General features: G+C 42.3%; 1 protein-coding gene across 7 annotated transcripts in view; it reads left to right on the top strand.

The window, feature by feature from the left end:
* Positions 1 to 22,472, top strand: part of RBKS (ribokinase) — a 92,851-nt gene that overhangs the window by 54,111 nt on the left and 16,268 nt on the right. The gene's annotated exons all lie outside the window — the stretch shown is intronic.

Below are 22,472 nucleotides of genomic sequence, written 5' to 3'. Positions count from 1 at the left end.
CCTTCTTAGCATGTGCAGTTAATGTTTGGGTTTCAGGAAAGGGGAAACACAGTGAGAGCTCAGAGAAGAAATGATTACTAATGCTAGGAGGCGGGAAGCAGAGAATGGGATCACAAAGATGAGGGCACCGGATTGGGATCAACGAGTGTTCGCCATCAAGGGCCAGTCAAGTTTTAGGCTTTACAGGCCTTATATATATACACGCTCTGTCACAACTACTCACTTCCACCCTGGTAGCATGAAAGTAGCCATAAACAACCTGGTATGCTATCAAAACGAAGTTGGTATTCATCTAAACTACATTGTTTTAAGGTAGGTGTTCACTGGAATCACCAGTGTGATCACTAAAAAAAAACCAAAACAAAACAAAACAAAAAAACCCTGAAAGAAACAAAGGAATTATAGTGGTACACTTAAAAATATCTGTTTAACACAAACGAAGGCAGGAATGGAGGACTAAAGAAGCTACTGGAGATACACTGTTGTAAACTGAGGGATAAAAACAAGACAGCGGGAAACACGGGATTTAGGAATCAGGCAAGGCTACCAAGGAGAGAAGTCGAGGACAATGAAGGGGAGTCCCAGGGCCCCAGCAATGCAGCAAGCCCCTAACCGGGCCATCCTGGTGAGAGCAGGAGTGGAGAGCCCTGGAGGAATGTCTCCCAGAGTCAAAAACAAATACAGGAAAGGACAAAGAAAGAAACAGTGGAATATCCATGTGTTTGAGTATGCCCAGAGATTCTTAGTTTTCTTGCAAAGTTTGAAGATAAAGTAGTAATTAAGATGCAGAAAACTGTGGCAATGAAAAACAGGCAAATTTTTTTGTTCTATGTCATCTGCAGTCCGAGGGTTAAAGTATGATTAAGTAAATATAATTGCCTTTCACACGGCTATGAATATGCAGTCATAACAGTGCAAGTGCCAATTATTGATTTAACCAAAAATGGAGATTGTAATCCTGTTTTGAAGATGGAAGATAAAGTGAGTGTGTGTCTCTGTGCACCTGGAAGAAGAGAAGAGAGCTGAATGCCTATCCTCCAGGGTTGGAAGTCAAGAGAGAGTATCAGAAACTGATCTTTTTTTTTTAATAATAAATTTATTTTTTATTGGTGTTCAATTTGCCAACATACAGAATAACACCTAGTGCTCATCCCGTCAAGTGCCCGCCTCAGTGCCCGTCACCCATTCACCCCCACCCCCTGCCCTCCTCCCCTTCCACCACCCCTAGTTCATTTCCCAGAGTTAGGAGTCTTCATGTTCTGTCTCCCTTTCTGATATTTCCTACCCATTTCTTCTCCCTTCCCTTCTATTCCCTTTCACTATTATTCATATTCCCCAAATGAATGAGACCATATAATGTTTGTCCTTCTCCGATTGACTTATTTCACTCAGCATAATACCCTCCAGTTCCATCCACGTTGAAGCAAATGGTGGGTATTTGTCATTTCTAATGGCTGAGGAATATTCCACTGTATACATAAACCACATCTTCTTTATCCATTCATCTTTCGATGGACACCAAGGCTCCTTCCACAGTTTGGCTATTGTGGACATTGCTGCTAGAAACATCGGGGTGCAGGTGTCCCAGTGTCAGAAACTGATCTTAAGAAACAGCAGTAGAAGTATATTATCAGGAAGAGAAGATAAATACCAGAAGAAATCGCTAAAGGAATTTAAAGTATTTGCCTCATGGAAATGGTTCTGGAGAGAGATGGGACATTTACTCTTTAAGCCTTGTATTTTTACTCTATATATATGGATGGATTTGATTTTTTTTCTGAAATGACGCAACATTGTGGGATATCACTTGATACCTGGCTGGAATAAAAAAACAGATGATAACAAGGTGTAACTAGGACATGAAGAAATCAGAAGCCTTAATGCTGGTAGAAAGGGAAAACAGAAATGCTTTGAAAACAGTCTGGAAGTGCTTCAAAAAGTTAAATTTAGAGTTAACAATAGGACCCAGCAATTCTACTTCTAAGTATACACCCAGGAGAAATAGAAACACACAAAAATTTATACACAAAGGTTTATAGCAGCGTTAGTCCTCACAGCCCCAAATTGGAAACAACCTGACTTTCAACAACAGATGATTGGATAAACAAATTATGGCACATACATATAAAAGAATATTATTCAGCCATTAAATGGAATACTGATACAGGCTACAGCATAGATGAACATCTAAGACAGTATTATACTAAGGGAAAGAAGACAAACATAGGGGTGCCTGGGTGGTGCAGTCGGTTAACCATCCGACACTTTGTTTTAGCTCAGGTCATGATGTCAGGGTCCTGGGATTGAGCCCCGTGTCACGCTCCAAGCCCAGCATGGAATTTGCTTGAAATCCTCTCTCCTTCTCCCTCTGCCCCTCCACTCCTGCTCTCTCTCTCTCTCTCAAATAAATAAATAAAATCTTTTTAAAAAGAAGACAAACATAAAAGGCCACATATTATATGCTTCCATGTAGAGGATATGTCCAGAGAAGGTAAATCTATAGGAGCAGAAAGTCTATTGATAGCTGCCAGCAGCTGGGAAGAGGGGGAAGAGAGAGTGACTGCTGATGGGTACAGGATTCCCTTCTGGGGTAGGGAGAGTGTTCTAGAGTTAGATGCTGGTGATAGGTGCACAACCTTGTGGATATACTGAAAACCACTGAATTGTACACTTCTAAAGGCTGAGTTTTATGATATGTGAATTATATCAATTTAGAAAACAAAGGTCAGACAACAGTAATACAAAGATCCATGTAGGCACTTCACCAATGAGCAGATACTCTTGTGATAAAGAATTTTCCACTTCATTGCTCCACTGAATCTACTCAATGGGCTCTCAGCGTCCCCCCAGTGGAGCGGAGGTGACACAGGAAACAAGAGTAGTTATTTTCTGGGTGTAGAATCTCCCTCAGCCTCTTTATGCTATCTTTGTCCTCTCATCCTGCACTGTCATTATGAAAATCCTTGCCTGTTCTGCACACAACTGTTCAGCCTCTTCATAAGTCTTAATAAAGAGCTGATAATTCACAGGGTGAGGTGAAGAGCTCCCAGGGAGCCATTTTCTCCCGAACAAATGGGCTCCTTCACTTTTCTGTCAGGAGGGCATTACTTGCTCTCCAGAGATTTATTACTTCACTTTTCTCCTCCTACTAATCCCTCAACGATGCACACCTTAAAAAAAAAAAAAAAATCATGTTGTACAACCCAAACGTATACAATTTTTGTCAATCACACTTCGACCGAGCTGGCCAAAATCCAATCAATCAATCAGTCGGGAATGGCATGGATGGTGGAAACACCTTTAGTTGGTTCACATTGTCCCCTTGAGTCAGGCAGCCTGCCCTACAAGGAGTCGTTTCCCACTTAGTGCAGTGCTCTATTCACCCTACCTCCGTGTTAATAGTTGGCTGTATCACTTCTATTTTTATATCCATTTTTCCCATTGTATGACAGTGAGATGGTGCCGGTAGTACAGATGTCCTCAGCTGAGATTAGGAGACATGACAGATGTGTTTCTTCTCTGACCTCTCTATGTTAGAGGGTATCTCAGCCTCAAAATGCCACGGCCCTCGTGTTCTCAGTGCTGTCCTCCACGCTGAAGGTTAGGGGAGCTTTGCCTTCTTGTGTTCATTGCACTAAATAATCACTCAGTAGTCAAGAGTCACACACATTTAAACATGGTAATATTTTGGGTTATCATTCTAGTGTGATATAATGTTGGTTATCCATGGCCTACAAGCTACATAAAACTCTTGACATAGAAATCGCTTTTCTACATGTAAATGGTGAAGTCCTAGAATCTGCATTCTTCCTCTGATTTTAAGAACTCAACCCATAGACTAAAGCCATCTTCCCTAGAATCACTCACCTTATAATAAATCATCATAATTCGGGGTATACACACAAGCTGACAGTGATCAAAAGCCAGAGGCATAGGGATTCTCTTACCTCCTTTTGATTCCTCTTTTTTTCTATCCATTATATTTGAGTCCTGTAGTATTTGCAGCTGCTGGTTGAGGCACTAGGCAATGTCAGCCAGCTGCATGGATGCCCCCAACAGATAACTCAGGGCTTGGAGAGTCAGCCCTGAACTAGAAATTGCCCCAATAGGATGTGGGGATAGTTTCTCTTAAAGTTGGCATGGAAGCACTCATGAAAGTACAATGATTGCTATGACTGATGAGTTACCTCCAGTTTTCCAAGGTAACTTCTCCTTAGCATATTCCCCATATCCTTGGATCTGGCCTTCAGCCATCCAGGCTGTTCTTGAGTACTGGCTCCCATTGATCTACCTCTGAGGCACCATTCAGAATGACAGGTCAGCCTTTGGAAACCCAGATTCAAAGGGCCGGGTTCCCATCTTGGTATGACTTTCCCCCCCCAACCTACGTCTTCTTCCTGCTCCCTCCCCCTTGCAAGTGGAAGGGCAAGCTACTATTGTTGGATGCCACTAGAACCCATGAATTTAGAGCTCTTAAGAGGTGTGTCTAAATTCGGGCAAACTGAGGTGTTTCCTACTTAGCCATGGTCTCACTGAGAGGACTAAACACTCCTCAGTTTTTGTTTTTTTTTCACTCCTCAGTTTCTTACACAGACACTGCCAATGTTAGTCTCTGTAACGCTCCTTAAAATGTGCTTCCCCAGCAAACCACTCTTTCTTTCTGATGAATACATACGTTCTTTGCATTTGTTAATAATTGGTAGGGTTTTTGAGGGGTCTTTGCAGCTCATACTCCACTCTGTCCTTGAAAAGAGCCTTTGCACAGTTCTGTCCAGGAACTTAGATTGTAGCCAAGATATCATTTGAGCTCCCCTCACTGTTGATTGCCAGGACTTGAAAAGGGGTTGGGAGAGGAAAATACTGTGGGTAAAGAGTGATAGAATCTTGGGTGCTGAAGAGGTAAATATAAAATAATAAGGCTAACTTTAACTGCCATATCAATTTATGATCCAAGAAGTAACTGTCATTTCCTCTACATTTTGACCTCAGGAAAATTAAGTATCTACTGATACTGTCACCACTCAAAGCATCTTGGAAAATTATCTTTTAGAATGGCCTTGAGACCATCTTTGCCCTATTTATCAGCCTACTGGGGTTTTTTTTCCTATCCACTCATAAAATTAATACATAGTTCTCAAGAGGAGAAAAAAACAGACAACATAGAAGAGGATAAAGACGAAAATAAAATACCCATGAGTCTACCACTTAGATGTAACCATCGTTATCCTTTTAAAGATTTTAAGTAGTCTCTGCACTCAGTGTGGGACTCAAACCTGCAACCCAAGATCATGAGTCATATACACCACTGGCTCAAGCCAGCCAGGTACCCCATCCACCATTATCCTCTTAGTACAAATCCTTCCATATTTTTTTCCAGACTCATTCACACACTTTTGAATATCTGTTAACAGAAAATTTGAATATTTGCCCCAGCAGAGATTAACATGTATAGTTAGGGGAAGCCTCTACTACTCAAAAAGATCAACCATTTCTCTAGTAAATGGGCAATTCACTGAAGAAATCAGAAAATAAATGTGATCATGTTCAACCTTACAAGAAGTCAAGAATACACAAATGAAAATCACAGTGAGATTCCCCCCCTTTAAATGCTTATCAGTTCAGCAAAATTAAAGACTGATAATGTCAAAGTCCAAATATACTGGAAGCACACGCTATCATATAATTCTGATGGGAGTGTAAATTTTACCTCAGAGGGGAATTTGACAGTACCAATTTTTTAAATATGCTTTCCCTTTGACCCAGTAAATCTTCTAAGAATCTATCCTACAGAAATGTTCATATATACAAATATTTTTTCTGAAGGCTGATTATCTTTTTGTTTTTTTAAATATTTTATTTAAATTCAGTTTGCCAACATATAGTATAACACCCAGTGCTCACCCCATCAAGTGCCCTCCTTAGTGCCCATCACCCAGTTACCCCATCCCCCAACCCTCCTTCCATATATACAAATTTTTCTAAAAGAATATTTATTCTAGCTTTGTAATAATCAAAAATTGATCAGACATATCTACATAATCATCAGTAGAAGAAATTAGTCTTTTTTTTTTAAGATTTTATTTATTTATTCATGAGAGACACACACAGAGAGAGAGAGAGGAAGATACACAGGCAGAGGGAGAAGCAGGCTCCATGCAGGAAGCCCGACGTGGGACTCTATCCCGGGTCTCCAGGGTCAGGCCCTGGACCGAAGGTGGCGCTAAACCGCTGAGCCACCCGGGCCGCCCAAGAAATTCAAATTATAATAGTAATGGTGCTATTTATTTAAAAAAATAACTCTAGCTATCCATAAATAAAAGCACATTTTAAAAATCTGGGGGAAAAAACCCACCAAACCATTATGATCATTGCTCATGGGAAGGGGATAGGAGGCAGGTGTCATAAAGGAGGGCTTATACATTCTACTCCATATTCTTCTGAATTGCTTTAGTATTTCATTTATTATTTCACGTATTACTTTGAAATTGGGAGGATATATGATTTGGGACAGAGCAAAAAACTATTTGGAGCCACATCTAACAAGAGAGGTGATATTTCTCAAAGAGTATGCTGAGCAGTATCTTCACAAAGGAGCCAGTAATTGGCCAAGTGCACTCTTGGTTTCATAAAGAATCTCTCAAGCATTCCAAAATCTCTATATAAGTAGGATGAGTAGCCCTTTGACTTAAGACGACTTCTGAATGAATGGACACCTGATACCAAAGAAATAGATCTGCATTGCCTTTAGATCCAGGCCTCTTTAGGTCTAGATATTTCACTACACACTTTTGACAGGATTTTTTTCCTTAATCTTCCTAAAGAAACAATTTCCCTCAAAAATATATTATTTTATACAGTTTTCCTTAGAAATAACAGAATAAATGTCAAAGCTGCACTGTTTCTGTTCATCACTCATATGCATGGCAGATCTTCAGAGAAGCTTTACTCATGGTCAAGTTTTCTTTCTGAATAGGTCAGTTTACATATCTTAATCTCTTCAACCCTCATTCCCACAATTAATAATATATTGAACATTCCAGACTTTGCCTTTGTCCCATTTCTCAGTCTCTATTAGTTGATGACCTGAAGGAATTGTCTGTCTAACGCCTATATCTGAGTACTCCCTGGCACACCACTCTGCCTCTTGATGTTGTGGCAGTCTGCCTACCTGCAGTCCCTTCTTTATGGCATTTCGGCACTGACTTTCCTTGTCACTTGTCATGACAAGTGGCTTCTGTAATCAGAATCAATGGCTTCTGTAATCACTCCATTTCTCTAGGTTTTCAGAAACTGCCAAGATCTTGCAAAGGCACTGCCTGCTTTGTGCTGTACACTGCAGCCTCACTTAAGAACAGGCACCCATGTAGGAACAGTGCCTGGCACATGTAAGCACCCAATACTTCTTAGATGCTCATTAGTAGATCCCTACATGTCTGTTCACTGTACCTGGATCATGTAGGGGTACCAGGAAGCCTGCACAGAGCTTGCACCACCCTCCAGTACATAAAGTGGGCATGACCTTGGCTCTGTACATTACTGGAAGGAAACCCAGTTCCCACTGCCATCCCCTTCCAGCATCCTCCTGTACAGAACAAGGAGCTGGACTGCATGGATAGTAGGGTGGCAGGATCATTCCAGTCTGAATTTCAAAGTTTCAGGCACAGATCACTTCCATTCATTCTTGTCACTGAGTCATCAAACGTGAAGGAGAGGTGCACCACTCCTGGAGAAAATCGCTAGATCATCTTTCCATGAAACTTCTGTAAATAGGGGCCTGAATTGCTAAGTGGAGAAACTAGGGAAAATATAATTCCCCTCTCTCTTTTTTTTTTTTTTTAATTTCATTTATTTATTTGACAGAGAGAGAGAGCACGCACAAGCACAGGGAGCTGCAGACAGAGGGAAAGGAAGAAGCAGATTTCCCAAGGAGCAGGGAGCCCGATCTGGGGCTCGATCCCATGACCCTGATCCTAAGGCGGATGCTTAACTGATGCCTAACTGATGCCACCCAGGGACCCCTATAATTTCTCTTTTTTTAACATTCCTAAACTAGCTCTCTAGTTTAAGGAAAGACAAAAACATTCCTCCTTCCCTGCCTAGCAGACTCCCATCCGTCCTAAAGGTCCAGCTCAGAGAGTTCCTTTTTGGGCAATCTCAGTGCTTAGTATATGTTTGGCATATAATAACAAGCCCTCCTGAAGTAATGAAAGAGTTCTAGTTCCTTCTGGAAAAGTAACTAGTATGTGTATCACTTAGCCTCGCTGAGCCCCACTGTTCTCAGGGGACTAGAGGATCTCCAGGATTCCTTATAGTCCTTAAATTCTACTTTGAATATGCCAAGGGAAAGAAAAAAATCTCAGATACAAATGCTTTTTTTTTTAATGTTATGAAAACAAAATACCCAGTTTCCCATTTTTAAACATAAATTGTTTCACCTGCAGTGATAGGCCAGACCAAAACAATTAAGTTACATGGGTAAATGGCATCTCAAAATAGGCATCACAGAGTACAGAAAACCCAGCTGAGGTTCTGAAATAATCATCTTAACCTTAGGAATGATATCAGTAAATGGACATGATCTGAGTGAACTCTGGCTGCCAGAAAAGATGAAGAGGACAAAAAGAAGGTAACTGAATATAAAGAAAGGACATAGGACAAGGTAACTGCTAAAGAGACGGATCGACAAGGCACAGGACATCTGTCATGCCCGGGGGTCTGTATTAGCTCTATTCCATTACTTACGTATCAGCAGATCACCTCATTTGCTGGCTAATCAAGCAGAATTAAATATTTTACATTATCTTTCTTAATCCTACATGTGATCAGTTGAAAACCCAGGGCTCTAAAAATCTAATTGTAACTGCTTACCAGAAATGTCATCTTCACTTTGAGGAATTGGACCAGGGCCAAATACAAGGCTGTGTTTTCCCTTTTCCTAAAGTACCGTCCCATGGCCAGACCCGGACACACATGTACATGTGCCTAGTGCTGGACATCTTAGGGGCTCCTGAACCGGCAGCTGGGATCCCTGGCCCTGCTTCAGAACTCAGATCCACCCAGAGGTTATAAAGAGCCATCGTAGTGGAGAAGAGGGGCATGGAGGTGGAGGTAAGATGTTGGAAAAAAAGACAACAACAACTGTTAAAACCTCCGCAAAAATCAAGAAAGCAAAGTCTAGATCTAGATTTAGAGTGTTCTGTGGGCCTTGATGCAACCTATTTGAAAGGACAGGAAATAGTCCCTGTCTCAGTAAGAAGGGACAGTTTAAGGTTGTAGGAGCTTCCTCATCCATTCACAGTGAAGACATGTAGCTTCCTACCTCTACCCTCCACCTCTTCCGGCTCCTTGATAGCGGTGTGATCATATGTCTCCTCCTTGCCTACATCCTAAGATGCTACACTCGTTCTCTGGAGCAAAACTGCCAGGACTATAGACTATAGTGGTTTCCAATGTGTGAACATGTTTCTTGGGTAGACCTGAAATTATGAGGTGAAAACCCTTCTGGAGCCAAGCTGTAGAGCCCAGTGAGTTGGGGCCATGGCCACTGCACCTAAAAGTGTCTCTAAAAACAAAATTTTATATCCTTTCCTTCCTTTGGTCAAAACAAATGAAAACTAGGAAAAGAAAAATCACAGGTACATTTGCTAAGTGACTTCACGTGACTGTCCTTTTCCCAGTTAAGAAAACCATCTTCTGGGGCACTTGGGTAGCTCAGTAGGTTAAGTGTCTGCCTTCGACTCAGGTCATGATCTCAGGATCCTGGAATCGAGCCCCAAGCTGAGCTCCACACTGAGCGGGGAGTCTGCTTCAGGATCCTCCCTCCCCCTCTGCCCCTCTCCCCACACGTGGTTGGGCATGCTCCCTCTCAAATAAATAAATAAAATCTTTAAAAATTAAAAAAAAAAATCTTTCTCTACTTAGTCTGATCCTTTAATTTTAGCATGTGGGAATCTAATTGTGTAGATACATGAAATGTAATTTGCATCAAATACTTACATTGACCACTCCCCACAGTCTTCCCAAGGCCAATCAGATTGCCTGCCATCTGCCTTCCTTCCTTCTTTATAAATTGTGAAATATTTCTCTTTTTTTTTAAATTTTTTTATATTTTTATTTATTTATGATAGTCACAGAGAGAGAGAGAGAGAGAGAGAGAGAGGCAGAGACATAGGCAGAGGGAGAAGCAGGCTCCATGCACCGGGAGCCTGACGTGGGATTCGATCCCGGGTCTCCAGGATTGCGCCCTGGGCCAAAGGCAGGCACCAAACCGCTGCGCCACCCAGGGATCCCATATTTCTCTTTTTTTTAAAGATTTTATTTATTTGACCGAGAGAGAGAGAGAGAGAGAGAACACAAGCAAGGGAAGCAGCAGGCAGAGGGAGAAGAAGCAGGCTGAGCAGAGCCAGATGTGGGGCTCGATCCCATGAACCCTAGCATCATGACCTGAGCTGAAGGTAGATGCTTAACATACTGAGCCACCCAGGTGCCCTGTGAAATATTTCAAGTATACCGAGAACAAGATCATGACCACTCATGGATCCACCACCCAGCTTTATTTCTTAATATTTTGCTATGTTTCCTTCAAGTAGTTTTTAAGAAATAAAATGTCATGAACACAATGTGACCTCTTGGCTTAGGATCCTTAGTGCTATGAAGACACAGCCTGTCAGAACCTAGCTTTTAGATGCACATTTGAACAGAAGAATGGTAGGATTTTGTAAGAATTTGTCTTGATCTTTGTCATTCTGCAGTTTTACTACAATGAGCCCAGATCTGAATGTATTCTTATTAATACTGCTCGTGACTCTGTTTTTCTTGAATCTCACTATTTGTGTTTCTCTTCAGTTATGAACAATTCTTAAGCATTCTCTCTTTTATCATGGCCTCTCCTTCTTCCTCAATCTTCTCCTTCTAGAACCCCTAGAAGGTATATATTAGACCATTTCTTTTCTATTCTTCACATATTTTAAAACTGCTAGGGAGAGAGGCACCTAGGTGGCTCAGTTGGTTGAGCATCCAACTCTTGGTTTCAGCTCATGTCATGATCTCACAATTGTGAGATCCAGCTCCACGTCAGGCTCTATGCTCAGCAGGGAATCTGCTTGGGATTCTCTCTCTCCTCCCTCTCTCTCTGCCTTTCCTTCTGCATGCTCTCAGTCTCTCCCTCTCTCTCTCTCTCTTTCATAAATAAATAAAATCTTTTAAAAGAACTGCTAGAGAGAGAGAAGCTTGGGATCCTGAGGCTGCCTGTCACCTATTCTTGTTCCAGGGTCAATGAAACAAAAGTGACCTTGAGAACTGAAAACACAGAAAACACAGTCCTTTATTTATTTTTTTTTTAAGATTTATTTATCTATTTATTCATAGAGAGAGAGAGAGAGGCAGACACACAGGCAGAGGGAGAAGCAGGCTCTATGCAGGGAGCCCGACCTGGGACTCGATCCCGGGTCTCCAGGATCACACCCTGGGCTGCTGGCGGCACTAAAACACTGCGCCACCGGGGCTGCCAACACAGTCCTTTAAACACAGAAAGTCACAGTCTTTTAAGAAATAGAAAGACCACTGTGGGAATTTATAGCAAAACAAGGTGAGAAGTGCCCCACTGTGCACACATTTACTTAGCACACTATATTTTCATTTTCTTCATTGTAAATAGCAGGTGTGCACTGGTATCATAGGGACACTGGTGTAATAAGACAGTCTCTGGACACAAAGAACTTGAGTCTGGAAGAGTCTGTAGCCCACAGTCAGAATGAGAAGTGCCGTGATGGAGATGCTCGTACAGTGTTATGGGAGTGCAGCTGAGGAGCCCACCTCGCCTAAGGAGCCTGTGACCCTGCTATGAGAGGGCAAGGGAAGATGAGCTAAAGGATAAGTCAGCTTGGGGAAGGGTAATCCAGGCAGAGGCGGCAGCTCATGAAAGGTCCAGAGCTAAGAATTGTCAATGTTTTTTTTGTTTCTTTTTTTTTTAATATTCTTTTTTTTTTAATTTTTTTTATTTATTTATGATAGTCACAGAGAGAGAGAGAGAGAGGCAGAGACACAGGCAGAGGGAGAAGCAGGCTTCCATGCACCGGGAGCCCGACGTGGGATTCGATCCCGGGTCTCCAGGATCGCGCCCTGGGCCAAAGGCAGGCGCCAAACCACTGCGCCACCCAGGGATCCCAGAATTGTCAATGTTTGTGCCTTTTCAAGTAGTTCTTTGTGAAAAGAGCTTATAGTACAAGGGAGAATGGAAAAGGATGAGGTAGGTGCAGCTGTAACAGGGACAGGCTGTGAAGTGCTTCGTTTGCCACAACTGCAAATTTACATGTTCTCCTGAGGGCAACAGGGAGCCATTGAAGAGTTTAAGCAGGGATAGATTTTATCAGATTTCTACTCTATTAAAAGATTAACATGGCTGCTTATAAAGAATACATTGGAGGGGTACCTGGATGGCTCAGTCAGTTAATCCAACTCTTGTTCTCAGCTCAGGTCTTTTTTTTTTTTTTTTTTTTTTTAATTTTTATTTATTTATGATAGTCACACACACACAGAGAGAGAGAGAGAGAGGCAGAGACATAGGCAGAGGGAGAAGCAGGCTCCATGCACCGGGAGCCCGACGTGGGATTCGATCCCGGGTCTCCAGGATCGCGCCCTGGGCCAAAGGCAGGCGCCAAACCGCTGCGCCACCCAGGGATCCCTCAGCTCAGGTCTTGATTTCAGGGTTATGAGTTCAAGCTCCTCATTGGGCTCCACACTGAGCATGGAGCCTACTTAAAAAAAAAAAAAAAGAATAAATTGGATATTACAATCCTGGAGGCAGGAAGAACCACCCAAAGACTGTTGCACTGATCTATCTAGTAACAGATTATGGCAGCCTGGACTAGGGAGGTGACAAGGGGATGTTGAAAAGTGAGCTTAAGAACTCTTAAGAATCAGAGAACATAATGGTAGTTCGTTTCTCTTAAAATAAAATGGTGGGGGGGCCAAGTAAGATGGTTATTTAATGGTCAAAACCAGTAGATCATTCTACCAGTGTCAGTGGTTGTCAACATCTTTTGAGCCTTGACTCACCTAAGGACTAAGACCTACTCCTATTAGAAACAGTCCATATCATTGGTGATTCTCTGCAGATGGCACCAGAAGATGGCTGTGTAGTTTACGGAAAATAAAATGAAATGCTCAGGTGATCCCTGCATGCCCTTCCATTGGGCATGTCTGGCTGCCTGCCAGCCCCATTCTGTGGAATCACTGATCTGTGCAACAGAGAAGCATTTAGAGCAGAAATTTATCCTTCATTTAAAGTAAACAGGAAGGAAACAGTGAAGGAAACTCTTTTGCAACACAATTCTGGTTGAGCTATCTCCCTTACCACCTGTGCCTGAGACATTTCTCTAGATACAAACACAGCCTTCATGTAACTACATGTTCTCCCTCTGATGAAGTGACAAATCAGCCAGCATGTGATGAATTTGGGTTGTGTAGACAAAACACCAGCTCTTCCAGCCTAGGTGTACAGTTTGTTGTGAATCATCCACCTCATCCTTCAGCAGGGAGATTCCCAGAACAATTGTTCAGTTCCATCCTTCATTTCTTTTCTTTTTTAAAGATTTTATGTATTTACTCATGAGAGACAGAGAGAGAGAGGCAGAGACATAGGCAGAGGGAAAAGCAGGCTCCCCATGGGGAGCCCTATGCAGGACTGGATCCCAGGACCCCAGGATCATGCCCTGAGCCTAAGGTAGACGCTCAACCACTGAGCCACCCAGGCGTCCCCAACCTTCATTTCCACAATGTACAACTAGCTCAAGACCCAAGAGTGAACCAGCAACTGTAAGGAACCAGAAACATTATAAATAACCCAGAGAACCCTTTTATAACAGCAACTGCCTACCGATTTTGTGGCCTAACAGCTCAAGCAAAAAAAGGATATAAATACAATATTGTGCAATGACTAATTACTTAAAATTTTGTGCATCAGCAGAAGTGGAACCTGTGGCTGGAGCTAATATTATCACATGTCTTTACTGTTTAATAATCGGGTAGCTCTATATTATGTAGCACGCAATTTGCCCAGAGAACAATGATTTTATTTCAAGTACCTCTCACTGAAATAAAAAAGCAGCTGTTAGAAGACGAACATTTGGCAGAAAATGTTTCAGCAGAATCTTTTGTGAGATACTAAATCAGATTGGGTTAACTGTTTTCTGTCTAGAATAGTGGAGTCACAAAGAAAAAAGATGACTGGCCACAGAAGGCAGGGCCAGCCTTTAGAACCTGGTGAATCACTCACAGACATTTTAGTTGTAAGTGCTACTTAGTCACCAATATATAAAGTTATTTATATACAAAGCTTCCATTAATGTTGCCTAAAGAATGGACCTTCTTTATTCCAGTTTTAGCTCACACTCAGGGTTCTGCTTCTCTTTCATTAATTCCATTCCAATAATGGAGTTCTTTAATGATAGAATAAAGGCCAGAATGGGGTTTTTTAACCAGTTTCAAGTCTCCACCGGCCATTCTCTGTGGACAGCCAGACAGAAGAGCCTCAAGGGCTGTGATTCAGAGCAGCACCTGCTGAGCGCATGCCGGCTCTGCCCCTAAGATTGAAGAGAGGCTAGGCCAACCCCTCCCAGGTTGACAGTAGACCCTCACCTGTTCTTGAAGCTAGCCGACCATTGGTCGCTGTTCTAGAGAGGAAGGGACATCATGCCGGGGCTGCTGGGCACAGCCAGTTTTAGCCAAACAATATTATGATCAAGCTGCTTTCATGTGGCCATACTGATTCAAGAACATTTTTCACATTAAACTACAATAAATGAAACATAAAATTCTCCTCTCTTCTAAACTATCAAGGGGATCCCTGGGTGGCTCAGTGGTTTAGCACCTGCCTTTGGCCCAGACAGTGATCCTGGAGTCCCACGTTGGGCTCCCAGCATGGAGCCTGCTTCTCCCTCCTCCTGTGTCTCTGTCTCTGTCTCTTTCCTTCTCTCTCTCTCATGAATAAATTAAATTAAATTAAATTAAATTAAATTAAATTAAATTAAATTAATTAAAATAAACTATCAAGCAATGTACAAAGCAAAGACTTTCACCTCATCCCTAAATCCCACTGCTGGGGTGGAGTGTGTGATGGGTGAGGATTAAAGATGAAAGGTTTTGTGAGATGGCTGAGGATTGTTTTTAGGGCAGAGGCCAGGCATGGGCTGAGAGAGGCATGAGGTGCAAAAAAGGATATGGGAACAGGGATGTTTGTTCTGTATGTTACATGGTAATATGACACAGTATATCTGCATTTTCATATGGTCATTTTGATGCAAGTGCTACCTCAAAATAGCTTCATCAAAATGCCCCATTTTGGGGTACCTGGGTGGCCCAGCTGGTTAAGTGTATAACTCTTGGTTTAGGCTCAGGTCATCATAATCTCAGGATTGTGAGACTGAGCCCTACATTGGTCTGTGTTCAGTGTTGAATCTGCTTGAGACTCCTTCCCCCTCGTTTCTCTCTCCCTCTGTTCCTCCTCCCTTCTCTCTCTCTCTCTTTCTCTCAAATAAATAAATATAAATTTTTGATTCCCCATTTCATTACCAATTGATTGGCCAGCCCAGAAACCTCAAAAACCAGAAACTAAGTGTACACTGAATAAGGCCCTAAATGGAGCCAGCAAATGACCTCTGTCAAAATGAACCACTGATTGACTTGGACCAGGAGCCATATATTACCAAAAATGGAGCCAAATCAGCCCATTGTGCTAATCTCTGAGTGTACAACCAATGTACACCATAGATCAAATAGAATTGATACAATTATTATGATCATCTGTACTCTTACAAATGGTTACCAAATACGTGTAAGGTACCAATTAATGTAGAATCTGGAAGTTCTGAGATGGAGGTTGATAGAATTTTTCTTATTCTCTAGTAGTAGGATTTTTTTTTTTAAGTTTTAGGTATGTATGTATGTATTTGAGAGAGAGAGAGCAAGCGAGAGGCACACACAAGCCGGGGAAGAGGCAGAAGAAGAAGGAGAAGCAGACTCCCCGCTGAGCAGGAAGCCTGATATGGGACTCAATCCCAAGACCCTGGGATCATGACCTGAGCCTAAGGCAGACACTTAACTGACTGAGCCACCTAGGTGCCCCTAGTAGTTGAATTTTAACCAATATGCTAAAAAGTGAAAGACTGATGTTATTTTTTAATAGCATTTATAGTCATTTGGGGGCAGCGAGATGCTACCTTGAACATATATTGGCCCCACCTTACTTTGGTTTTGCGCTCAACCCCCAATTGATCCCTCTCTATTTTTACCCATAAAATAAAGACGGGTTTAGCCCCCAAACCCCATTCCAGATAGAAATGCATAATTCAAGAGAAATACTGATGTCAAAGAAGAGAAGGCACACCAATTTGTGTCAGCAGTTGCTGTAAATTAAAGAGGAGTACAAGGAGAGTTTAATGTAATGTAGAATTGAAAATAAAATTAGAACGAATATTCAGGCAGTCCTCCGCCTCTTTTTTTTCCCCTTCTGTGACACAACGAAGGATTGACTCCCAGCCTAAGTACCTAATACAGTTCATTTTTCTTGCCTGCTGGAATTTTCTTTTTCCCATAAAATGTTGCATGTTTGTCTTTGGCATCCAAAATTAGATCTTTTCACCTTTTCCATTCTAATCTCAACAGAGCAGTCAGGGTAGAAAGAGTCCACGTTTCCCTCCACATCTTCCACGCCAATCATGCTTGCAGCCTAGAAAGGACCCCTGAGACACCAGTCTGACTAGTCATCTGCTGTAAATAGCTATTAATTCTTCCCTGATACTGATTCTCCCTAATGTGGGTGTCACCTCCATGGTCTCTTTTCTTTTCTTAAAGCTGGGAAAAGAAAGAGTTGATAACACATATCTCACATATGTAATACGGTGCAAGAGAAAACTTCTTTAGCACACATCCAAAAGACTGAAATCCCCTTTAAAGTAGTAATATTGGGAAGCTTCACATTTAGTCCAACCAGACTGCCATTATTTAGAACCTTCTTGGAGCTCTTTATTCAAATTTCCCTCAGAACTGGTGGGTAGTCTTGGTAGTTGCCTACTGTCTTGGCCAATGGTGGAATTCCCTAGCTTGATCTCCCACTAATTACTAGACTTGGTTTTAAATGATTCACTCTTTCTAGAAATAAATTCCTTAGGGTGGTGGTTCTTAAAATGCGGTGCTGGACTAGCTGCATCAGCATCACCTAGGAATATCATCTGGGCTTTACCCCAGATTTAATGGATCAGAAACATGGGAGTGGGCCCAGCAATGTGTGTTTTACCAAGCCCTCCAAGTAAGTCTGATGCTCACTGTAGTTTGGGAACCACTGAAGATGCAATATTGCCTCTGAAAAAAAAAAGAAATATTGCCTCCATTGAGGATATTCAAAGATGTATTACAGACTTGGAAAGTATTCCAAAGAAAAATTTCTAAATCTTTTTGAGCGAAGTTGGAGTACATGTCTGGCCTCTCCAGAGGACTGCTTCTGCAGAAATCTACCTCAGCTGAGGCATCCACTCCCGCCACTTCGCCGTTTGACCTTAAGCAAGTTCTCACACTTGGTTTCTCATCTGGAAAATGAAAGACGCATCCGACCTACGTCACAGGATTGTAATGAGATTCAAAGTGAATCACATCTGCAAACACACTCCATAAAGCATGTTGGTATGCTCTTGGTACTGTGAAAAAATGAAAGTCATTGTTATTCTGCAGACAGGATTCTGGTGATCTAAGCATTATACCAGGGTGAAGACTTGGAAAAAGTTATAATTCCCTTGGCCAGATCCACCTTTTTATCTATGTAATGACCACTTCATCATCTTTGTGGATGTGCCTCTGATTCTGCCATTTTAGCCTAATAGTTTATCTGATGCTAAGAGAGGGATACTACTGCCTGATAAATGGCTACAAGGTCTAGAAAATATACCCATTTTCAGACATGCTGTTTTCCATGGAAAGCTCTACGATGATTGGTAAGGACAGACTGTGAATGTGGGCATGGAAGCTCTCATGACCAGAATTTGTCTCCTGTTAGCAGTGGAAGGGTCTTTCCTGAAACCACCCATTTCAGCGCTATGCAAAGGAGTTGTGACCTTGAAGAAGGATGATGCTAAGTGTCCACTGCCACACAGTAATTGTTGCAGAGAGGACCAAAAAGAAAACCCCTCAGGCAAACCAAATCTATATAAGCCAAGAGTTCAAAACCAGACCAGTCAACATATCTGTGCTGGAGAGAATGTAGGTGGATTGTACCTTAGAGATTAGCCTTTCCAAACACCTTCACCATAGGAATTCTTTAATAGCAAGTTCCTGATGCATTTATGATTTCACCTAAAAACTTTACTGACACTTCAGTGAACATACCTGGGCAGGAAATTAAATCTATTGCCTTAGTGCTTATTAGGAATGCAGTTTTAGTAACCCAGAGCAGTTCCCACTAGGCCAACATCAACTTCACATTTCACACAAAGTGCCAGCTAAAATCAAGAGATTAGGTATGAATTGAATTGGTTAAATGTGATTAAATTATTGGCTGATTATGTAATAATAAGCTATTGGTTAATTATGGAATTAGAATATGAAATGATTTTGTTCAAAAATGTGCCTACTTGACAAATCAACTGAGACAGAAAGCAGGGTAATAACTCCTAGATGTGAGGGGATCAGGGAGGAAGGAGGTATGATTGTTAGTGGGTACAAGGTTTCATTTGGTGGGGGTGAAAATTTCTAATATTAGACTGTGGTGATGGTTGTTCAACCCTGTGAATATATTTAAAAACACTGAATTGTATACTTAAAGTGGGCAGATTATATGCTATTTAATTATATCTGAATAAAGCTGTTTTAGGAGTTCCTGGCTGGATCAGTTGGTGGAGCATGTGACTCTTGATCGATAGGTTGTGAGTTGTAGCCCCACATTGGGTCTAGAGCTGACTTTTAAAAAAAAAAAAAAAGTATTTTTTTAATGATTTATTTATTTATTTGTGGTAGTGGTGGGGGAGGGGAGAGGCAGAAAGAAAGGGACAGAGAGACCCAAGCAGACTCTGCACTGAGTGCAGAGCCCCATGTGGGGCTCCATTTCACAATCCTGAGATCATGACCTGAGCCAAAATCAAGAGGTGGACACTTAACCGACTGTGCCACCCAGATACCCCAAAAAAGTGTTGTTGGTGTTTTTTAAATTAAATAGCTAATAAATTGTAGAGCTGGGAAAACATTGTGCCTATTTAAAAAACAGGAATAGGTGGCTCAGTTGGTTAAGCATCTGCCTTCAGCTCAGGTCAGGATCCCAGGATTCTAGGATTGAGCCCCACATTGGGCTCCTTAGTAGGGAGTCCACTTCTCCCTCTCCCTCTGCCTGCTGCTCCCCCTGGTTGTGCACGCTCTGTCTCTCTCTGTGTCAAATAAATAAATAAATAAATAAATAAATAAATAAATCTTTAAAAAATAAAATAAAATGAAAGACAGGAATAAATATCATCAATACTTTGCTGCATGCAGTTTCATACTTGATTAAGATGAAATAATGATCACTTGAAATATATTAAGGCAGGAAAGGTTTGTCTTTCTTTAATCACACTGTGTTTTAAAAGTTGACTATCTCAGCCTGATAATTGAAATTTAAATGTAACAAACAAAGCTGGCTAATAGTTGAAGCCACGGTCATGGGCATTTATGACATAATGATTTGTCCATGCTCCCTCAGGTTTATTTAGAATAAAAATCAGCAGCCCTTACACAATAGTGATAAGAAAACAGGATTCTCACTGTCCATCTTGATGCTTCTAAACTGATCTGGATGGGACAGCCAGAAGGTTGAGGTTGGAAAGGATGTGATCTCATCCTTATGATGTCAGTATGCACTGATAAGAGAAAATAGAGATATTCAGAACTGAACTATGAAATGGGGCTCTTGTGTAAGCAGCATCCTATTTCATGATATGTTCCTCAGACTTACTTTTGTCTGCCTAGGAGAGAACCTTTACACTTTCCTACCTTGGGAAGATAGGCCAGCCTCCACTAGTTCTAATCTCCTTGGAAAGTCCTCACACCACAGTGTGGGGCTTGCCCAGGGCTCACTGGTGGCCATGGAGACCTGACTGAGGCAAACAGGAGAGGAAGTACTGGGAAATGTGGGGATTTCTGGCTCAGCAGACAGTGAGCAAGGAGCTACTAACACCTGCTCAGTGTGTCTTGCAATTTGGAGATTGCAAATTGGGCTCCTTCTTCTTTTTTTTTTCTTTTTCAAATTTATTTACTTATTTATTTTAGAGAAAGAAGGTAGAGGTAGGGGCAGAGGGAGAGAGAAAAAGTGAAGCCAACTCCACACCAAGCATGGAGCCTGACACGGGGCTCAATCTCATGACCCTGAGATCATGACTTGAGCTGAAATCAAGAGTCAGACAGTTAACTGGTTAGGGCTTCGTAGTACACCAGCAGATTATAACAATGTCACCAGCAGTTCTCTGGGACACCAGACCCAGACACCTATCTTTGGGTAATCCCCATCCACCTCAAGGAGCCTTTTAGTATTTTTTTTCCTCTTTATCATCTTCCCCTATGAAATTTTGGTACCACAGATGCTCTTTCTTTCTAGATAGATACATTTATGTACTGTGCCTTTAGAGAGCCACAGACCACTGTAATATTTAGAAAACTTTTTCACCACAACCCTCTCCCTACCATGCAAGCATGAATTTTCACCCCTCTCTGAGATGTACCGCCCCAGTTGAGAGTCCATGCCCTGGATGGAATGAATGGTCTAGGCAGGGCCTCTCTCTCTCTCTCAACTCACACTCTGAGTGAGTGTTGTGATCATTCACATGGAGAAGATGAATCGGGTGACCCCGTGTCCATCACTAACCAAGATGGGCCCTGACTTCGGATTCCAGCACAACTAGAGGAGTTTCCTCCAAAATCACGCTGTCCCTGTGCCATCTGCTCGGCCTGCCTGCCATCCTCCAGGCTCTGCCACCACCTCCTCCTCCTGGGCAGCAGCCCTCTGCCTGGCGACTGGCTTGCTGTGATAGAAAACAGGATCCTTCATCAAAGCAGCAGTGCTGGTGGAAGGGCACAGCTTCCCTTGCCAGTGGGTTACCCTCTTCCCGTGCTGTCCTCCAAACCTCCCAGCTGTAGGCCTCTCCCAGAAGCCTCACTCATTGCTCTTCCTGTGTTCCTTCACCCCAAATGGAAGCATAAGATTTACCAGGTTTCCAGTCTTGCACTCTTCACTTGACATTTCTTTAATCTCCTCCTCGCAGCCTCTCTATAAGTCTCCTAAAGTATCTCTCTTCCCCCACAGAGAGATGGATATCCCAGACCCTGGCACATACAGGCAGCCACTATTAGAACTCTCTGGAGCCTGGCCTCCCTTGTAATTAAGAGCTACTGGACACTGGCTTCTGTCTCTTCCAGGCTGTGAGAGCATTCCTGCAACATAAAGCTAGTCATGGCATAAACTCGTCCTCCTAGAACCCATAGGGCCATGCCATAGGATCATGACCCTCCTTGTTCCTTAGAACCCTTGTCTGGCCCCTTCTGACCTAGGTCATGGGCTTTCATTTCCAAAAACGTTAACAAATGAAGGGCTGCTGAGATGATGCCATCTAGTCCATCCCACTTTTGTTGAGCACCTGCTCTGCTCCAGGCACTATGCTAGGCCTTTCATATGCATTATCTAATTCAAGATTTACAATAGCCCCATGAGGTAGGTTCCCATTCTACAGATAGTCATGTAGAGATTGAGTAACTTGCCGGAGTGGTGAAATCAGGACATAAATTCAGGTTCATCTGATTCCAAACCATTTACTGCATTGTTCCAGCTGAGAAAATGTGTAAACATTTTCCCAGCTGTGTCCAGGGGGGCTTCACTGTAGGTATAAAAATAATGAATTTACCATTCTTAAAAGATGACACATGGCTAATAAAAATGCAGGTTTGTTTGTTCCCTCTGTGCTGCTTCCCCGAGGGTCATGACATGATATCTCCTGCCGGTCCACGATTAGCACTTTAAGGATAAAGAATGACTTCTACTTCCCCAGGCCCGCCAGATGTTCATGCTTTAACCTCCTGCAGATGGGAGCAAGGCAGGAGCCCATTCTCAGGACATGGAAGCCAGAGCAAAGCAGGACTTGCCATCTAGCTAGCCTGAGGGCGAGCCGTCTCAACGTTGGTGCAGCCCTGCCTGCGTGGGTGGAAGGGGGCAGGAGTCCTGGCAGGTTGACACTGTTCTCTATCTCTGTTTCCTGAACCCCTTGCAATATTCTTTCTTGTGAAGAAACAGTGCATTGATTTGGGATTTAGTCATGTTTCATCCATCTGCCTTTTCCCTGGCCTCTAAAACCACAAGCCTGGCTTAGGAATTCGGGTCCACAGTGTGAGCTTTGAATAGCTGTGTGTAGGGAGAGGTTTTGAAAAGAAAGGAAAGTGGTATCTACTCATCAGATGGAATGTGTTAAGAC

This window comes from Canis lupus, chromosome 17 (genome assembly GCF_011100685.1).
Source record: "Canis lupus familiaris isolate Mischka breed German Shepherd chromosome 17, alternate assembly UU_Cfam_GSD_1.0, whole genome shotgun sequence".
NCBI classification, from domain to species: Eukaryota; Metazoa; Chordata; class Mammalia; order Carnivora; family Canidae; genus Canis; species Canis lupus.
The sequence above is the reverse complement of the archived record's forward strand: the minus strand, read 5'-3'. Positions and strand labels throughout refer to the sequence as shown.